We start from the raw sequence: 14652 nt of genomic DNA, 5'->3' as shown, positions 1-14652 counted from the left end.
AATAAGCCCCGAATTTTTGGATAAGTAAAGTACGATGACTCAATTAAGAAATTTGATTCAAAAAATGCTAGAAAAAGTTATTTTCTTTAAATTGGAAATTGCTAATCACAAAGCATTATAAACAAGATTTACATTTTAGTGTTGATTCTCTTGATGTAATTCAAGCTAAAAAACGAAGTAAATTTTTTTTTTTGTACTTGATTTTTTTTTTAATTTTGTATGAATTTATAGTAGGTGAGCAACAAAACATGACATTAGGTTAGGGAAATCCAAACAGTCATGCTACTTGCACATACATTTTTACACATATCTTGCACATATATTTTTATGGGGCCCATCTCAGGTCCTACCAATATGATCCGAATTGCTCATTGTTTTTAAAATAATTTTTTAAGAGTTTCTGTAAAAAAATCAATTCGATAGGATATCGGTAAGGGCTTTTTCAGAAATCATAGGGTGAAACAGTCTAATTCGCCTTGCGATTTCTGAAAAAGACTTTACCGATATCCTATCGAGTTGATTTTTTACAGAATCTCTTAAAATATTATTTTAAAAATAATGAGTGGTTCGAATCATATTAGTGGAACCTGAAGTGGACCCCATAAAAGTGCATATTCAAGACATGTATAAAAATGTACGTGTCTTTTAGATTTATTGCAATCCAAATGCCGGGGCCGGCACTGCTTGAAGCGATGATGCTATTCTGGCATTGCCTGGGTATAATAAGAACAAAATTGCTATCAGCGGAGACCGAAAACCCGACCTTCACCCCGATCCCACGTGGAAAGGTAAGAGGTCCACTCCTCTACAGCCGTGTTCTCAAAATTCAAAAATTCCCAAATTTTGAAATCGCAAATCCTCTCTCAAACACCATACCATATCCTCTCTTCTCTCTCTCAACCCACCACCACCGATGGCCACCCCAAACTCCCCCACCACCACCACGATCTCCTCTCTTCTCTCTCCTCCATCTCACGCGCTGTTATCTCGTTGTATCACCACGTAACGACGAGCAACCCCAAACCCGCCCCTACCACCACCGACGGGCAACCCCAAACCAGATCCTACCACCACCGACACCACAACCATCTCTTCTTTCTCACAAGCATCTCTTTCTCACTTCCCTCTCCACTAATCTACATTCGATTCTTTCAGTGATGTGCACACGAAAAAATTAGGGTTTTTTTTTTTCAGATTTCATATATTTGGGATTTTTAATTAGGGTTTTCGATTCTGACAGTAGTCGTTGTGAACCTGTTGAGTGAATAAATTGCTTTTGGGTGTTGCTTCTGTTGATTGAAATTTTTTTGATTCTTCTGGTTGTCGATTTGTTGATGGCAATTGTTGTAGATGTTATCATTTCTTTTGGTTGGAGACGAAAAAATTGGTAGTGAGTTTGATATTAGCCATCACACCTTCTGTGGGTTTTTATTGTCATCTTAACGAGTTAACCCTCTGTTTCTTACTCTCTCATTCACTCAACTAGAAAGGCATTTACACAGCTTGTTAATTATGAAGCAATTGAGAATAGAGTAGTTTGAGTATAGATGAACTAAATGCTCTAACCAAATAGTACAAGAAATGTGAACAAACAAGCAGCAGAAACTATAGTAAACCCATAGGGTTTCTGCACAAGGGGAGCTACCTTTGATGAAATGCACTGCTAGCTGTTTGGAAAAATTCTCTAGTTTTTATATTATTTGCTGGATTCAAGCCCGTCTTTACTAATATTAGTCAGAGTAATGGCTGATATTCCAAAGTTTGTGTTGTGAGAACTTACTAGTGCCTAAAAAACTGTAATTGTTGAGTCCATTTCCTATAAACGTTCAAGGGCCCAGACCTAGGGGCGATTAGTAGTTCAGTTTGAGGTTGTCTTGAACTAGTGCAGTCGTGCCAATCAGTTAGCAAGTTTTTTCTTGATTTGGTGTTGTAACGAACGCTATGAACGCAAGCTAAGAACGAGAAATTGAAAACTAAACAAGAAATCACAAAGACACAAGATGTACGTGGTTCCCCAAGTTGGGTACGTCCACGGGCGAGGAGAGAGAGGATTTACTAACCAACGTGAAGAAGAGATACAAAGAGCCGGCTATAATCCGTAACTCTAGAAAGGCCACAATATGAAAGCCCAAAAAGATAATTTTTAGAAGTACCCCAAAAGCCTTATTTATAATAGGCTACAAAAACGGGAACAACATAATTAACCAATGTGGGACTAAAGAATACAAGGCATTCCCAACAATTCTCCACCTTGACTTGAATTCCACCGAACTAAATCACCAAATATAGCTATCCCCTTCTAACCTCTCACTCGCCAAATGCCCCCGAGGGGCGATCAACTGCAAATACCAAGCAAGCCCAAGCAATGCTTGAACTTGGCAACCGGAACCGGTTTAGTCAACATATCTGCTGGGTTATCTGCCGTACCCACTTTCTTCACCTCAACTTGCTTCTGTGAGATGATATCCTGAACGAAGTGATACCTGACATCGATATGCTTAGTCCTCTCATGATACATCAGATTTTTAGTCAAATGTATAGCACTCTGCGAATCACAAAATACTGAACTCACATCCTGTGCAAGACCAAGCTCACAAAGCAAACCTCTCATCCACAATGCCTCCTTCACAGCTTCAGCAATGGCCATATACTCCGCTTCTGTTGTAGACAGCGCAACTGTAGCCTGTAAAGTAGCTTTCCAACTAATGGCACTTCCGGACAGAGTAAAGACATAACCTGTCAGAGACCTCCTCTTATCGTGGTCACCGGCAAAATCCGAATCAACATAACCAACAGCAAGATCACCAGAATTGACAATCCCAAACAATAGACCAACACCTGCAGTTCCGCACAAATACCGTAGTATCCATTTCACAGCCTCCCAATGTGCCTTTCCTGGACGCCCCATATAACGACTAACGACACTAACTGCATGTGAAATATCAGGACGAGTACATACCATGGCGTACATAAGGCTCCCAACTGCGCACGAATATGGAACCTGAGACATATACTTCTCCTCATCCTCCGACTGTGGTGACAACTCAGCTGAAAGTCGAAAGTGTGCTGCCAAAGGGGTACTGACTGGCTTCGAGTTCTGCATGGCAAAGCGCTCAAGTACTTTAAGAACATAAGACTTCTGATTCAAAAATAATTTGCCAGCTACTCGATCTCTGCAAATCTCCATACCCAAAATACGTTTTGCCGCACCCAAATCTTTCATCTCAAATTCACCACCTAACTGTTGTTTCAACCTGTTGATTTCTGACACACTCTTGGCAGCAATAAGCATATCATCAACATACAACAGTAGATAAACAAATGAACTATCTGGAAGTTTTCGAAAATATACACAACTGTCATACTCACTCCTAGAATATGACTGGCTTATCATAAAAGTATCAAACCGCTTATACCACTGCCTAGGGGATTGTTTGAGGCCATACAAAGACTTACGAAGTAAACAAACGTGATCCTCCTTACCAGAAACAACAAATCCCTCAGGCTGACGCATATAAATCTGTTCCTCAAGCTCGCCATGCAAAAACGCAGTTTTGACATCAAGTTGCTCTAACTCAAGATCATAACATGCAACAATAGCAAGTAAAGTGCGAATGGAACTATGTTTTACAACTGGTGAAAATACCTCATTGTAGTCAACACCCTCCTTCTGGCTGTATCCTTTCGCCACTAGCCGAGCTTTAAACCGAGCGTCTTCTACCCCTGGAATACCTGGTTTGCGCTTGAAGATCCACTTGCATCCAACAATCCTCTTCCCTTTCAGCGGTTCTACTAACTCCCATGTCTGATTCTTCTGAAGAGACTCAATCTCCTCATTCATAGCAACAAACCACTGTGCAGACTCAGCGCTCAAAATAGCTTCCGTATAGCTTGAAGGCTCCTCATACTCAACTGTTTCAGCAACTGATAAAGCATAGGCCACCATCTCAGAATAAGCCGAATACCTTTCAGGAGGCCGAATCTCCCTCCTTGGCCTATCTTTAGCAATAGTGCGTGGTTGCTCAACTAATGCATCAACCTCTGTGTCTGAACTCTTGAACTCCTCTTCAATTGGCTTCTCAATGTGCTTCTTCCCTGAGTCGGAAGATTCACCCAAAAACTCCACCTGCTTTGGAATACTATGTTCTTGAACTGTATCATCAACCTGCTTAGACCCCTTAATCAGATAATTTTCATCAAAAGTCACATCCCTACTGATCAAAAACTTCAAATCATCAGAGCACCATAACCTGTACCCTTTGACACCTGCTGCATAACCCAAGAAAATACACTTCTTGGCCCGTGGCTCCAGTTTACCTTCATTCACATGAGCGTAAGCTGGACACCCAAAAACACGCAACACAGAATAATCAGCCGGATGACCTGACCATACCTCAAACGGAGTCTTACACTCAATAGCAGTCGACGGAGACCTGTTCACCAAATAGCATGTTGTGGAAACGGCTTCAGCCCAAAATTCTTTGCCCAATCCGGAATTGGACAACATACAACGTGCCTTCTCCAAAAGAGTCCTGTTCATTCGTTCAGCCACACCATTTTGCTGAGGGGTTTTTCTCACTGTGTGATGTCTCACAATGCCTTCATCACTGCAAAATCTATCAAACTCGCCAAGACAAAACTCCATACCATTATCAGTTCTCAAACGTTTTATTTTCTTACCAGTCTGATTCTTAATCAAAGTTTTAAACTGTTTGAATGTATTAAAGGCGTCACTCTTATGTTTCAATATATACACCCAAACCTTACGAGAGAAATCATCTATAATACTCATAAAATATCGAAAACCACCTTTAGAAGTTACCTCTGCGGGACCCCAAAGATCCGAGTGAAAATAATCCACCGTGCCTTTGGTGCGATGAACAGCTGTACTGAATTTTACCCTGCACTGCTTGCCGTAGACACAATGCTCACAGAAATCCAGTTTCTCAATTTTCTGGCCACATAGCAAACCCTGTTTGCTCAAAACTGTCATCCCCCTCTCGCTCATATGCCCAAGGCGCAAATGCCACAAACGAGTCAAGTCTGAATCTGAAACCTTGGATGAAGCAACCGTTGCTGCAGCACCTATAACTGTACTGCCCTGGAGTGTATAGAGGTTACCACGCTTCTGACCCTTCATCAGTACTAATGCACCCCTTGAGACTTTCAAAACTCCACCTTCACCAAGGAATTTGCAACCATGAGAATCAAGAGCACCCAGGGATATAAGATTTTTCTTCAAATCCGGAACATGTCGAACCTCAGATAAAGTCCTAACAATACCGTCATGCATCCTAAGCTGAATCGTTCCTGAACCAACAGTCTTACAGGCCATGTTGTTGCCCATCAAAACTGTACCACCATTGACCGCCTCATAAGTAGAAAACCACTCTCTATGCGGACACATATGGTATGAACATCCAGAATCTAGAACCCACTCGGTATTAGAGCGAGAATCGCCCTCTGTAACTGATAACACATTATCTGACTCATCTGAACTTTCAGCAATTCCAGCAATTACTTTACCCCCTTTCTGGTCTTCTTTTTCCTTCTCCTTGAGTTTTAAACAGTCACTTTTCCAGTGCCCGGGTTTCTTGCAATAATTGCACTTTCCCTTCTTCTTACCTGATGATCTGGATCTTCCCCTATTACTCGACTCCACCCTTTCTGTTGTTCTTCCCCTAACAAATAAACCCTCCGCATGGGCATCACCCTCACCTGACACTTTTTTCCTCAATTCTTTCGAATATAGGCTGGCCTTAACATCCTTCATGGATATCGTGTCTTTGCCATACAATAGGGTTGTAACAAAATGCTCATACGAAAGTGGTAAAGAACATAGCAAAATTAGGGCTTGGTCCTCATCCTCAATTTTACTATCAATATTTTTCAGATCCATAATAATACGGTTGAACTCGTCTAAATGATCTTTAACAGGTATACCTTCTCGCATACGAAACGTATAAAGACGTTGTTTAAGATATAACCTGTTGGTGAGCGACTTCGTCATATATATGCCTTCCAACTTCAGCCAAATTCCTGCTGCTGAAGTTTCTTCTTCCACCTCGCGAAGAACGTCATCTGCCAGACTCAACTGAATAGAACTCAGAGCTTTGGCATCCGTATCATCCCAATCTTCCTCTTTAATTCCAGAACTAGTCTTGCCTGACAAAGCCTTGTGCAATCCTTGTTGGGTTAACAAAGCCTTCATCTTTACTCTCCAAAGACTGAAACTGCTGCTCTGCCCATCAAACTTCGCAATCTCAAATTTAGCCGCCATAGCCACAATCGGAAACGAAACCCTAGTTTTTGCAACCTAAGGCTCTGATACCAGTTTGTTGTAACGAACGCTATGAACGCAAGCTAAGAACGAGAAATTGAAAACTAAACAAGAAATCACAAAGACACAAGATGTACGTGGTTCCCCAAGTTGGGTACGTCCACGGGCGAGGAGAGAGAGGATTTACTAACCAACGTGAAGAAGAGATACAAAGAGCCGGCTATAATCCGTAACTCTAGAAAGGCCACAATATGAAAGCCCAAAAAGATAATTTTTAGAAGTACCCCAAAAGCCTTATTTATAATAGGCTACAAAAACGGGAACAACATAATTAACCAATGTGGGACTAAAGAATACAAGGCATTCCCAACATACAGTATACCTCTGCATTCAGATTGAGCATTTCAATTTGGAGGGTTGATTTGAATTTTGCAAGCAATTCATGTAATATATGGTGGCTGTAGTAGTAGTATTGGCTTGAACATGACAAATAATTGATAGGTTGGTTAGCTTCTTCATAATTCGTTTCTTTCAAATTTACAGTATGGAGTATTTTGTCATTTGTTCTACTTCTATAATGTACTGATATACTTTCTTTGTTCATCTCAGGTTTCAAACTTGTTTATAAATGCACGGGTGCGTCTCTGGAAGCCCATGGTTGAACAGATGTACAAAGAAGAGACCGGTGATGCCAAGATGGACTCTAATTCTTCATCTGAAGGCGAACCTAAAGCGACAAAAGGTGCTATCACTGCATGTGAGGATAGAAATGAAGATTTCAAACAAACTGCAACTTCTGTACCCACCAAGCAACATGGAATCAGACAATACCTCGAGGTCCTCGACTCAAAGCACAATCACATTCCCCATGTGGAATTGGAACTCTTATGCATGTCGAGTCGGTGTATCCGTATCGTGTCGTGTCCTATATGTGAAAAAACTGAAATGTGATTTGTTCGACTTAGGGACAAATGCAACTCTGAAATGTGATTTGTTTGACCTTTCTTTTGTGATTGTAATTTGTTATGTAACAGTCAACACAAATATGTGCTTTACTTTGCATTACATTCTATAGTCAAACTTGATTTTACTAAGCTTGCTTGAGTTTTCCATACTGATGGGGTAATGGATATATGGACATGATTTGAGTCCAGAGTTTGGTCTTAATGCATTTCAAAGCTCCCATACTTGTCAACTGTTATATTCGTTATGCATTGATTGTACTGAGTTTGGTTGAGTTTTCCATGCAAAAGTTGTTGCCAAAGATACCCCATCAATTTCCAAAGACTAAGATAGCAGCATTCAGGCAGTCCACAAAGCCAAGACTCGCAAACCATAACCCCATAAACAACTGAATAAGGCCAGGACTCATACCACAATATGAGTCCACACATTGCAATTACAAGCACAATACTAGAGTACTTAGAAGAAAGAAATCTACAACAATTGCAGCACCATATGTTATATATGCTCCCACGTTACAAAACTTCATGGTTCCACCACCACACAACAACTTGATATTCCAAAAAAAGTAACAAGTTTCAACCTTAACAACTTCATACTTTCATAACATTACATTACATTAGCAAAGGTAACGACAATACAACACCACCAAATTCTTTTTGTCTCATTTGAACTTCCAATTTCATTTTTTGTTTCATTTGAACTTCCTTCAGCAAATTCCAACAACGGAGGAAACTGCACTTGCTCAGCTGGTGTTGTGTGCCACACCCACGTAATGGTCTTGTTTTCCTGCCATTTCTAGAACATGAAAGAAGGTTAATTTTGAAACAACTTACACCAAAAACGAGTATAATAAAGGTGTGTGTGTGTGAGAGAGAGAGAGAGAGAGAGAGAGAGAGAGAGAGGGTATGGAAGACAGAAAGAGCATTTGAAAGAAACAAGAAAGAAATCAATGCCCTTCTTATTATATTCCCTAACCTCTCCAAAAATTTTAACTACTAGTGCTAACAAACATGCCATTGGAGTACACACACTCAACAAATTATATCTCGCGATTCACTACATGCATTAAAACTCAAGTAACGGAAAAATTCCAAGCCAAATAAACACTCCTACTCAAACAATCTGCCTAGTTTTTCTTTAGTTCAGGAGTGCCTGAAGAAACATTCCATGAAAAGACGTGAGATTCAGATGGCTAGAAAAGAATAAGCATATGTCCAGTTTTGATTCTCAAAGACAAGTTATCCAATTTTGTCAAGCAATCCCCTCGCAAAACCAAGCACATACCGTAAGCATTTGGCCGATATGTTCTCTTAAATCCTATATTTGGGTGGCTGCCAGAATCCTCTTCCAAAGTCCACAGACAAAAATGGTTTTCAATAGCAATGGTTTCTTGAAACTTCAATTAACCACAAAAAGAGCTATTGGAATAGGATTCTCAAAAATGGGGGGTCCATGATACTTAAATTCAATCACGAAAAAGTTCTCAGCTGGAGTACTTACCAAATGAGTAGGGTCCAAGAAGAGTGAAATTGAGAAGCTCATAAGGGCCAAACCAGTCACTACCATCAACAGATCAACAACAGAAGAACTGAAATTTTTTCAATCAACAGAATCAACACCCAAGAGCAATTTAGTCACTCAACAGGTGGGCAACCACTACTATCAGAATCGAAAAACCTCAATTTTATGAAATCTGAAAAAAAAAAAAAAAAAACCTAATTTCTTCGTGTGTGCTCATTAGTGAAAGAATCACACGTAGATTCGTGGAGAAGGAAGTGAGAGAGAGAGAGATGGTGGTGGTGCGTCCGTGGTGGTAGGGGCCGGGTTTGGGGTTGCCCATCGTTGGTGGTAGGGGCGGGTTTGGGATTGCTCGTGGTGGTGTTGCGACGACCGACGAGAGGAGAGTGTGATCTCGGAGGAAAGAGAAGAGAGGAGATCGTGGTGGTGGTGGGAGAGTTTGGGGTGGCCATCGGTGGTGGTGGGTTGAGAGAGAGAGAGAGGAGAGGATATGGGGTGGTGTTCTGAGAGAGAGGATTTCACGATTTCAAAATTTGGGAATTTTGAGAACACGGCTGTAGAGGAGTGGACTTCTAACCTTTCCACGTGGGATCGGGGTGAGGGTCTGGTTTTCGCAGACGAGATCCCCTATCTGACCCCAATCCGAACAGGGCCTGTCAAACCCCTCTCGTCCATTGATCTCGCAAAACAACCGCAGAGATGTGCCGAGCATTTTTTGCTCCAAAACGACGTCGTTTTGGCTCGGCACATCTCAGCCGTTGATTTGCGAGATCAACGATCGAGAGGAGTGGGACAGGCCTCTGTCCGAATTGGGATCGGACAGGGGATCTGGCTCCGGGTTTTCGGTCTCTGCTTATAGCAATTTTGTAACAACAATGTTACTCACACAACGATCCAAACACAACAACTTACACAATCTCTTACATACATGTGGGGCCCATACATAGTAGTATGTGTAGAGTCCACATGTATTTGAATTGTTGTGTGAGTATTATTTTTGATTTTGTAATAAGAATACCTTTTAGTACTGTGGGGGACGATGATGAGTGTACTATATTAGACAGCATGAGACGCCTCAGTGGTCGAGATGGGTTGTGCGTGGACGTGAGGGATGGGTCCAACAATGGCCGTGTGGACAGCAGCAGTCCAACCAGCAGTGAACTTTCCAAACGGAAGGGACGATTCGATCCTTGGGCAAATGCATGACTGCATATGGTTACAGGCCCGAAAACTATGTCATGATTTTTTATTTTGAAACAGCTGCGAAGGACGCCACAAAGTGGTTGTTAAAAAAATAATTTGTAATCTTTTAATTTCTATAAACATGTAGACTTTTGTACTAAAATATTTAATATAAAAAAAATATTTAGAATAGTGTGGAATGTAATAATGAAATAAAATATTTGTAATTTAAGCACATGGGTTAAAACAAGAAAAATCTAAAAGTTGTAAGAGTTTTGTGTAATTTGGAAGACTATTCTAGAAAACCAAAGTCAGTGGAACTAGCTCTATAAATAGAGCTTAATTGTACCTTTCCTGGTGTACAATTTGAAACCAATTCAAAAAGTCTCCCTTATTACAACACTCATCCCTCATCTTCTAAACATTTATCACATCATACATATAACCTTTTTCCTTTGTTTAATCCAGCTCCCCAACAATTTTGATATCAGAGCCAAGTTAACCAATCCATCCTTGTCCCTCTTTCATCCACCATGGAGACCAACTCTTCCACTTTCAACTATGCACAAAATCTCATCCCTATATTTGAGAGAGAGAACTATGACTATTAGAGCATCTAAATGCAAACTTTATTTGTCTCATAAGAATTGTGGGATCTTGTTGAAAGCGGATACGAGGCACCGGTAAATGCCGAAGAAAAAGCAACTTGGACGGAAGCAAGGAAGAAGAAGTTCAAGAAGAACAAGAAGAGATGCTTTGGCTCTCCTCAACATTCAACGTGGGGTAAGCAAATCTATCTTTCCAAGAATTATGGGTGCAAAAACTTCAAAAGAAGCATAGGAGACATTAAAAGTACATATCAAGGTTATGATAAAGTTATCTCCATTAAACTTCAAACACTATGGAGAGACTTTGACAATCTAGCAATGAAGGAAAATGAATCCGTCCAAACGTTCCTTTCCCGAGTTGCTGGAATTATCAATCAAATTCGAAGTTATGGAGATACCCTTCTGGATAAAAGAATCGTCGAAAAGGTTCTTAGAAGTTTGCCTCCAAAGTTTGATCATGTTGTAGCCGTTATCGAAGAATCCAAGAATTTGTCTAAACTTACTCGACATGAACTAATGAGTTCTCTCGAGGCCCATGAACAAAGAATGAGCAAGTTCACAAATCAATCCTCGAAGCAAGCATTTCAAAGCAAAATCAATTTTGGAGAAAAGATCCAAGAAGATCAAGAGAAGGGCTCATCTCGAGGAGGAGGCATGGACGGAAAAAGACGTGGAGGCCAAAATACATTTCAAGCCCGGAACAAAGGAAAAAGATACGACAATCATAGGAATCCTAATGGTGGTAACTCTAACTCTTCTTGCATTATTTGCAAAAAATCTAATCATGCATCCAAAGATTGCAGATTTAAATGCAAGAGATGCAAGGTTTCTAATCATTCTGATTGAGATTGCTAGTTCAATCAAGAAAAAAACAAAGCTAATTTTTCAGAAGAAAATGAAGCTAAACACCTATTCTCTTGCATGAATGCTCAACATGAGCCAGATAACATTTGGTATTTGGATAGTGGATGCAGTAATCATATGACAGGCGATCATGAAAAGTTCGTGCAGTTTGATGATAAAATCTCTTCACAAGTAAAGCTGGGAGATAGGAAGCTGTAAAATGTGAAAGGAAAAGGAGTTATCGTTGTCTACACAAAAGGAGGTAACAAAAAATTAATTTCAGATGTCCTTTATGTTCCTAGGCTTACTTAAAACTTATTAAGCATGGGGCAATTACTGCAAAAAGGCTATGCACTTAACTTTGATAATGATGAGTGCACCATCATTAATAAGAAGAAAAAATTTAGTGGCAAAAGTCAAAATGACTCCAAATAAAGTTTTTCCGTTAATAATGCCACTTAATCAAAATTTTGCCCCTTAAAGGAGAAAAAATTTTTAAGGGCAAAATTTTGATGTCTCATATTTGTGGCATCTAAAATATGGCCACTTAAATTACAAAGGCATGAGATTGCTAGAGGAGAAAACTATGGTGAAAGGGCAACCAAATATTGATAAAATTGATAAAGTTTATGAGGGGTGTATATATGAAAAAATGCATAGACTCCCATTTTCAAAGTTCACTTGGAGAGTTAAAGCGCCTTTGAAATTGGTGCATTCTGATATTTTTGGCCCTAGCAGAACACCATCTCTTGGTGGAAAAAGATATTTTCTCCTTTTGTGTTGATGACTATACAAAGATGGTGTGGCTATACATCCTTGACAAAAAATCAGAAGCTTTCTCTGCATTCCTCAAATTTCAAGCCTTGGTGGAGAGACAAAGCGGAAGACAAATAAAGACACTTCGGACAGATCGTGGTGGCGAATTCATCTACTCTCCATTCATGGACTATTGCAAGAAAAAAGGAATCAAGAGGCAACTTACAATCCGAAAAACACCTCAACAAAATGGAGTGGCAGAACGGAAGAACCAGACAATTGCAGAGATGGCACGGAACATGCTTAAAGGCAAAGGACTTCCTAACACATTCTGGGCCAAAGCTGTCAATACTATTGTTTTCATTCTCAATCGTTCTCCCACTAAGGTAGTTCGAAACAATACACTGTATGAGGCGTGGAACAAAGAGAAGCCACAGGTAAGTTTTCTAAAGATTTTCGGATGCATTGCATACGCATTAGTTCCCTCAGAAAAAAGGGAAAATTTTGACGAAAAAGGGGAGAAATATATTTTCATCGGATATAATGACGAGTCCAAGGGTTATCGTCTCTATAATCCAAACACAAATAAATTTACGATTTCTCGAGATGTGATATTTGATGAAGCTGCTGCGTGGAAGTGGGAGGACAATTCCTTCCAAGAGCCAAAATCTTTTTGAGCCTGATGATGCAGGACATAAGCGAGAAACTTTGACTCCAGACCCAAGTCCAAATCAAAGCCCACAGACTAGTCCAAAGAGCACATCATCGGATGATCTCAATCCAACAAGAAAGGTACGTTCCTTACAGGATATATATGACTCATGTGATTTTGCCTTCTTCAATTGTGAACCACATAATTTTGAGGAAGCTGCAAAAGAAAAAATTTGGCTGAAAGCAATAAATGATGAAATTGCAATGATTGAGAAGAACCACACACGGGAGCTCGTTGACTTGCCCAAGGGAAAAGATATAATTGGTCTTAAATGGGTTTACAAGACCAAGTACAAAGAAGATGGTTCCATCCAAAAACACAAAGGCCCGCTTAGTGGCAAAAGGCTATTCCCAACAGCCCGGAGTAGACTTTAATGAGACGTTTGCTCCAGTCACAAGGATAGAGACAATACGGACAGTTTTGGCTTTAGCCGCACAAAACAAGCTTCTCGTATATCAGCTCGATGTTAAATATGCCTTTCTCAATGGTGAACTAGAAGAAGAGGTTTATGGGGAGCAACCACAAGGCTATACAGTCAAAGGAAAAAGAAGGCAAGGTGTATCGACTTCGGAAGGCCCTCTATGGCTTGAAGCAAGCACCGCGAGCTTGGAATAGCAATATTGACAAGTACTTCTATCAAAGTGGATTTGAAAGAAGCCAAAGTGAACCATCCCTATGTGTCAAAAAAGGAGGTACGCAAGATTTTTCCATTATTTGCCTTTATGTTGATGATTTAATCTACATAGGCACCAATACAGCAATGCTCGAAGAATTTAAAAAAGCTATGATGAAGGAATATGAGATGACGGATCTAGGCCTTATGAGATATTTTCTCGGCATTCAAGTAAGGCAATCCAAATGAGAGATTTTTATCTAACAAGAAAAATATCTTAACGATTTGCGGAAAAAATTTCGCATGAGCAACTGCAAACCAATCTCTACTCCACTCTCTTTAAATGAGAAGTTGCAGTTGAATGACGGAGCGGAGAAAATCAATGCAACAGCCTACCGAAGATTGGTTGGATCATTAAACTATCTCACTCATACAAGGCTAGATATTGTGTGTTCTATAAATCTTATCTCGAGATTTATGCACGAGCCGAGTAAACTACACTATGCAGCAGCCAAGCGGATACTCCGTTATCTCCAAGGGACGAAGAAATTCGACATCAGGTACACAAAAGAAAATGACTGCAAGCTTATTGGCTACACCGATAGTGATTGGGCTGGATCAATCGACGATTGAAAGAGCACATCTGGCCAAGTATTTTGCTTGGGAACAAAAATTATATCTTGGAGTTCCAAAAAGCAAAGGACAATTGCCTTGTCCTCAGCAGAAGCAAAATATATTGTAGCAACAGATGCAGCATGTGAAGCTGTATGGCTCAGAAGAATACTTTCTGATATGGAGCATAAAGAAGAAGGCCTAACAATCATCTACTGCGGTAATATGTCAGCCATAGCAATGAGCAAAAATCCAGTCTTTAATGGCAGGACAAAGCACATTGAGCTCCGACATCACTTTATCAGAGGCTTAGAGCAGAATGGAGAAATTCAGCTTGAATTTGTCAATACGAAAAAGCAGCTAGCCGACATAATGACCAAAGCAGTGGCAGCAGATAAATTCTTTCAGTTTCATGAAATCATGAAGATTACAAATTAAGGAGGAGTGTTAAAAAAGTAAGGAAAAATTTCAAAATACCCCCCAACCTTTACACCAAAAATCAATTAGACTCCCAAACTTTTAAAAACTTCAATTTTACTCCCAACGTTATCTTCTGTTAATC

General features: G+C 40.1%; 1 long non-coding RNA gene across 1 annotated transcript; it reads right to left on the bottom strand.

Moving 5' to 3' along the window:
* Positions 1 to 7718: 7718 nt before the first annotated feature.
* On the bottom strand, positions 7719 to 8918 carry LOC131316225 (uncharacterized). The gene is made up of 2 exons (XR_009197047.1): positions 8531 to 8918; positions 7719 to 8041 (listed from the first exon to the last, which is right to left on the bottom strand). It is a non-coding gene; the product is annotated as an uncharacterized LOC131316225 (long non-coding RNA).
* Between the last annotated feature and the right edge of the window lie 5734 nt (positions 8919 to 14652).

The sequence above is a fragment of the Rhododendron vialii genome, chromosome 2a (assembly GCF_030253575.1).
Source record: "Rhododendron vialii isolate Sample 1 chromosome 2a, ASM3025357v1".
Taxonomy (NCBI): domain Eukaryota; kingdom Viridiplantae; phylum Streptophyta; class Magnoliopsida; order Ericales; family Ericaceae; genus Rhododendron; species Rhododendron vialii.
Note: the sequence above shows the minus strand (reverse complement) of the source record. Positions and strands in the feature narration are given on the sequence as shown.